The sequence below is a fragment of the Micromys minutus genome, assembly GCF_963924665.1.
Source record: "Micromys minutus genome assembly, chromosome: 17".
NCBI lineage: Eukaryota > Metazoa > Chordata > Mammalia > Rodentia > Muridae > Micromys > Micromys minutus.
Window position 1 is genome coordinate 44,362,009 of NC_137952.1, and position 6,328 is coordinate 44,368,336.

The 6,328-nt window shown below is 41.5% G+C and overlaps 1 pseudogene across 1 annotated transcript; it reads left to right on the forward strand.

Moving 5' to 3' along the window:
* The first annotated feature begins 5,188 nt into the window (after positions 1 to 5,188).
* LOC308431462 (type 2 phosphatidylinositol 4,5-bisphosphate 4-phosphatase-like) lies at positions 5,189 to 5,802 on the forward strand (annotated as a pseudogene). Its single transcript has one exon. The product of its transcript is annotated as a type 2 phosphatidylinositol 4,5-bisphosphate 4-phosphatase-like (transcript).
* Positions 5,803 to 6,328: the final 526 nt, after the last annotated feature.

Consider the following 6,328-nt stretch of genomic DNA (forward strand, 5'->3'; position numbering starts at 1 on the left):
GCACCAACAAAACAGAACTTTCCTTCTTTCTTAGCTGCCTCTCTAGAAGGAGAAATGTCCATTTATATGTTTCCTAAGGTGTCTGCTGCAGCTCCAAAAGTCACATAGTCCTCTGACAGTATCTCAAACAAGAAGCAAAGAGACGTATCATTTCCTAGAATACGCTCTTTCTTTCTGGTAGCAACTGTCTACCCAAAAGAAAGAACATATTTTAAGAATATGTGTGCCCCATCAAAACTCTCCTTTTATCCTATGGGCCATATACAATTGCACTGTTCTATAAAAATCACAGGCAAAAATGGCATAACTTCTTTGGTGGGCTCAAATGACTTGTCCTTTAGAGGGGCTGCATACACTACACCCTAAAAAATATCCAGGCTGATCTCAGCCATGAGGTAGGGTGAAGTTACTTTAGGCCTGAAGCTTTAGCAACAAGACTGAGAGAGCAGTTACTTTCCTTGGAATTGTAAAGGAGGATTAGTAATTAGGAAGTAAGGAAGGAAGGGGATTTGTCACAGCAGAGGGGAGGGAGCCACTGCTAAGCTTGTAATAAGCAGATTGCAAGAAGAAACTGTTCAGATGAAGTTCATGGGCCTTCATTATAAATGGTGAGTGATTAACGACATTGCATTTCATTAAATTTATGAGTCGGACTTGTTATACAACACATCACTAATAAATAACGGCGGAGAGATTAATATTGCTGCTCTCCGTCAATATTTTCATGATGTCTTTTCACCAGAATTAACTGTTGCCAGGAGAAAAATCAACCGAAACCCTGCAATGTTGATGAAGCAAAATGACTTAATCAGCTCATCCTAGAAATAAAAAGGAAAGCAGAGTCATCCGTGAAACCCTGACCAGGCACCCAGCTACTAACATCCCGAGGAGAAGAGGCAGACCACTTGGGCTTCTCCTTGTTTAATCTCAGGTACTAGCAGAGATCTCTGTAGAAAAATGAAAGCATCAGTCTCTGCAGCAGCCATAAATTCAACACTGCTTAGCGCCTCCTCACCCACACTGCTTCTTCCACTCACCTACAGCTTTCTCACAATTCTTAGTTTATATTCAAGTACTCACAGAGGTGACATTTACATCTGAAGTGTCTCTTCAGGGTTCATATGGTAGAGGCTTGTTCCCATGCAGCAAATGTTGGGAGGGTCTTGGATCAAGAGTATTATTGACATTGTTGAGAGGTGGCAGAAAATACAGGGAGGAAAAACTAAATCAATAGTGTGTCCTCCAAGGGTAGAAAATCCCTCCCCTTTTTTCTTCCTCTCCTTTCTCCCCTCTCTCTCCTCCTGATTATTCTCCCCCATCACTTCCCCTCTCTGCCACAGCGAGGGTGAGCTTCAGTCTGACACACCCTCTCCTACCTAAGCATCTACTTCTCCATAGGCCAAGCTCTCGATGAACTGGAACCCCAGAAACAGTAGAGATGAAAAACCTCCCCTGCTTTAACTTCATTTTTCTCTGGTATTTCGCAACAGCAGTGGGAAGTGCATAAAATAGTCTTGTGAAGATTAATGCCATTATCATGACCTGTAGGTATTCAATATATAGTGCTTAGTTTAGAGGTCAACACTGGTTTCAGTAACTTAATTTCTAAGCAGTCCTGGGAAACAGGCATTTTGCATAAATCGGGGATCTCGTATAAAAACAGAGGTATCCTGCACTTTGGTTTAGTGACATGTAGTGGGACACTAACATGCAGGGCTGACATGTAGGAGGCATGGCCTCCTCAGTGATTGGTTAGGTCCTTGCTCAGTCCAGTAGACAGATTTCCAGACATACTCTAAGAAGATCAAGGTAGAAGGTGCCAGTTTGGCATGGCATTACATCTCCTTTATTTGCTGACTAGTCAGATAGACAGGTTCAAGGGCTGAGAACATAGCACCCCCTTTCAATGTGAAGAGTTTAAAGCATTTGGGTGCCCTGCTTTGAACCACCACACCAGCTTGAATGCCATATCCTTAGAGAGGTCTTGCAGAGTCGCCACTGCCTGGACCACAGGCATCATTCTCTTGCTGCTTTAAATTTTCTTCATGAGCTGAGCACAGTGCATAAGCACACTTGCTAAACTATCTGATTTCAATGTTGCTTTCTAGTCAGTGGATAATTTCTACAAGAGCGTGAACGTGAACCATTTTGTCCATAACTGTGTCTACACATACTGTATTCTCCCAAACATTTAATGCACAATTAATATTTATTGGGTAACGAGTGCTTGGAATGTTTTATCGTGTCACGCCTCCAGCAGATCATAATGATTATAAATGATTCATTATTAATATCCCCATTCTTGATGTTTCTTTAATAATTTGGTTCTCATATTACCATTTCTCCATTTACTCCAGGAAAGTAGCTCTTTTGTCACAGATTTACAATGTGAAATCAGAAGTCAAAACTGCACAGGATTTTTTTATTCCTATCTCTGACATGGAAAAATTGGATCAGGAAATAGTGAGGGAAGAGATATTCATGAGAGTGTAGCTTTCTGAGTGCAAAGGAGGAAATATCTTTGTGTATTTGTTACTGTCCATGGTTATAGAGTTATTGGGAAGCAAACAGTAACAGTGCAGCGGAAATTCTGAGAAAACGGGCTGAGTGACTTATTGCCTGTTGATCCAGAGCCTGCAAATCTGTTTTTGAAAGCACAACTGGGATAAAGCTACAGAATAATGTGTTGCTTTTTACCTGCTCCAAAGTCCTTTATTGGGTCCCAGGAGGAAAACCCGAGAGAGAAGAGAAATAACAGAAACTCACCAGCATGGTTCTGTGTGTCGCAGACTGAGAACAAGATAGATAAGCATCCGGCTTCTATTTTCTTCTGAAATTAGTGACAAGTCTCCTTTAATGAGGGCAGACCTCACTATGACTGTGCATCTCCATTTCTTCTTGGAATCAAATAAAGTCAATTAAAACCACTGCATTTCAGATGGGAAGCAATTCACAGTCTTTTATTAGCAGCACAATGGTGTTGTTTTCCTTTGTCACCAAGGTAGCAATTAACAGGCTTCTAATGGCACCGGGGTGGGTGACAAGCAAAACGGGTTTTTAGGAAGGTGGCTGTGTTCAGACCTGTTCAAAGAAAAACAGTCATGGGGACATTGTGAAAATGGACAGAATCTAGAGGATGAGTAGGAGTGAAAGTGAGTCTTCTTCTGGATAAGTCTCTGATGGTCTAACCATGAAGACAACAGTTGTTATTTCTTTACGGTGTCTGAAAAAATATGGAAGAAATGAAAGAACAGAAAAGAAGAACAGAAACGTAAGAGACTGAGCAGTTGAGAAGTGAGTTGGTAGGTTTCTATCAGGAGGGGATGAGAAAGGGTGGAGAGAGGGGCATGTGAGCCAAATGCATAGTACACAAGTGTAAATTTGCCAAAATAGATAGAGTATCTTCATCAGGCTGTTGACCTTGTCATGTGAGTTTGTAGACTTTCCTCCGGATGCTGAGCTTAGCTTGCTGAAAGTTTTAAGAATCTAGTTTATCTCAGTGTTTTTCAAATATTAAATAAGATAAAGCAGACACTGAAGTTAGTTAAAAAATATAAGTTATTTTAGAAGATCTGATTGTTATAAGGAACTGATTTTGGATTTTGGTGATTGATTTTGTGTGTTGTATTTTTAGTACATATTGATTTTATTTCTGATTCTATTTTATGTATGGTTATACTTTATGTGTTCATTATAAAAGTGATGGGCTTAGGCTTTCGGAGGAAGGAAATGCTTTCTTGACAGTTGGTTATGAAAGAACCTAATTGGGGAAGCCCCTCACCCAAATACCAGGAGAATTTGAACCCAAGAACTCATGGAGAGCCAATCTTGCTGCAATTAGGCAAGACCTTTATTGGAGGGGGGGAGGAAGAGCTCTGGGGACAACACATATCTTATGCAGGAGATAGAGGAATTGACCCTGAACTCAAATAGGGAGAAGTATTTATAGGGAAAACCACATTAGCAGTTAGCAACAGGCACATAGCAATTTCATTGGTTCATTCAAATTGGCACACTCTGCCTATTTTGGACACGATTCAACTCTAGGCCACTCTATTTCGGGGCACACTGACCTTGTACTTGTTTTTCTCAGGACTTCAGAGCCAGACTTTATCGAGACCAGGAGGTCTAGGGTTGGACCATTTCTTTGAACATGTTATTTTTGTTCTTAGCCTTGAGAAATACTTGTCTCCAAGGCAGGGTTAGTGGGGCCATTTAAAATTTTAACTCTTTTAGTTACATTTTTTTTTTTCTTACAAAGTCATTGGGAGACTAAAGAAAGTAGAAATCAATGAATGGATGTGTGTCCAACATCAGCGAGCAGACATGAAGACCCAAGAGTCTGACGGACAAATCAAACAGGAGCAGTGCTTTAGGGTAGGGGTCTGAATGATCAAGCAGAGCTCTTCTTCTTACGGTCATCCTAGGATCTGCTCCCTGTTTTGAAAATCTGCAAATCATTGCCCTGGTTCTGGATTTCCAGGCTGTGATGAAGACTCACCAAAGAACCATCATCTTCTTGTCCTTCTCCAAAATCAGGCTACTAGATGTGCTTTTATTCCTGCTTTTATAAATCTCTCACATCCAAATCTAATTGTATTTTTTTTCTTTTTATGTCTAACTTACAGTGAAGTTTTGTGTTACTAATGGATATATTGATCTTGTATAGGATACATAGGCCTAAATGTGAGGTATGAAGTATAAAAGATACCAGAGTTTTTACAGAAAAATCCAAACTTGAACACTTCTCATAAGAAAAGATGGAGAGACAGAATGGTTATGTGCTAGATGAAGATGTTCATGAAGAACCGACATGAATATATTGTCTATATTATATGCACAGCCAACAAAAGAAAATTACTGTTCTACACCATGTAGCCTAATAGAAATCACTGCCTCTAAACTATAAAATTGTGTCCAAGTAAGATGAGTTCAAGCATTACTGAACTGTGCTGATTTCCACCTGTTTGTTAATCCCCTTCCTCTTATCTCGGAAAGGCAAACCCTGGAGAGAAACTACCTCTAGGAGTGATTACCAAAGCCTTTCCTCCAAAAGCCCTGTAAATCCTAGTTGTGAAATAAGGATTTTTTTTAACACCTGCAAGTGTCTCTTAAACACATTTTAAAGGCATTTCTACCTACTATCCTGGGCCCTCCCGGATGCTGTAACAGTGGTCCAGCAGCATTGATGGCCACCACCTCCTCCCTAGCTGCAGCTCAGCTCAACCCGCAGCCCAGCCACCGCACTGTTGCTGTAGTCACGGCTGCTGACAGGGTGGATGAAGGTTCGCTGCTGCTGCTGCTGCTGTCAGCATCCCATACAGGAAATGTCACTCCCACAGCCCCGCCATACTTGCAAGAAAGCAGCCCAAGAGCTGAACTCCCACCTCCATACACAGCCATCGCCAGTCCAGGAACAAGTGGTATTCTCCCAATCAACTGACGTGTGTGCCAATCTCTAATCAACCTGGATGGTAAACTTCACCAACATGTGGTTAAGTGCACAGTTTGCAGTGAGGCTAAGCCAATCACCCCACCCCACAAACAGGGAAGAGATATGTTAGATGCCCTTGTGATTGTCCCCTCATCTGTAAGGACACATCTCGGCAAATAGGATGTCTGGAGACCCAACTGTCGACACATAACTAACCTTGGCCCCATAATGCTAATTTCGGAAGAACAACCGGCTCCACCTGCATTGCCAATCTAGCCAGAAGGTACAGGGTAGTGTGCGGGCACTGCAGGAACACGTTCCTGTGGATGGAACTGAGGTTCAACACTCTGGCAAAATGCCCGCACTGAAAAAAAAATTCTTAGTAGGTAGCGCTCTTCCCCATTGGAATGATATGCATTTTCATTGGAGGTGGATTAACTGTTGGCACACAAGATTTTTCAAGACAATTTCACGCAACCTATGTGTCTTGGGCAATTGCTTATCTGTTAGGTTTGCTTTCCCTTATCCGAGCTTGTTACTGGCGCACGATCAGAGTCAGTTATCCAGAAGACAGTTTTGCTAAACTCTTCTCATGAATCCTTGATGCAGGTGAGAGTGTCCATTTGTCCTTGAGAAGCTCTTCTGGACACCTTCAAACCATTTATCCTAATGGATTCCATTCCTGCTTGTCTCAGGACTTTGTGAGTCTTTTCTGATCAGATGCTCACTAAAGTACATCATATGCCAGTTCATTTTGCCGCTAGGTTCTCAGACTTGGAAAACGGAAGCTCTGCCTTTGTTCTTTTAAATCATAAAGATATTTTTGCATTTGTCCTCACAGGTTATATCTAATATCAGTCTTTCATTATGTTCCAACCAGTTGTTCCATTACTT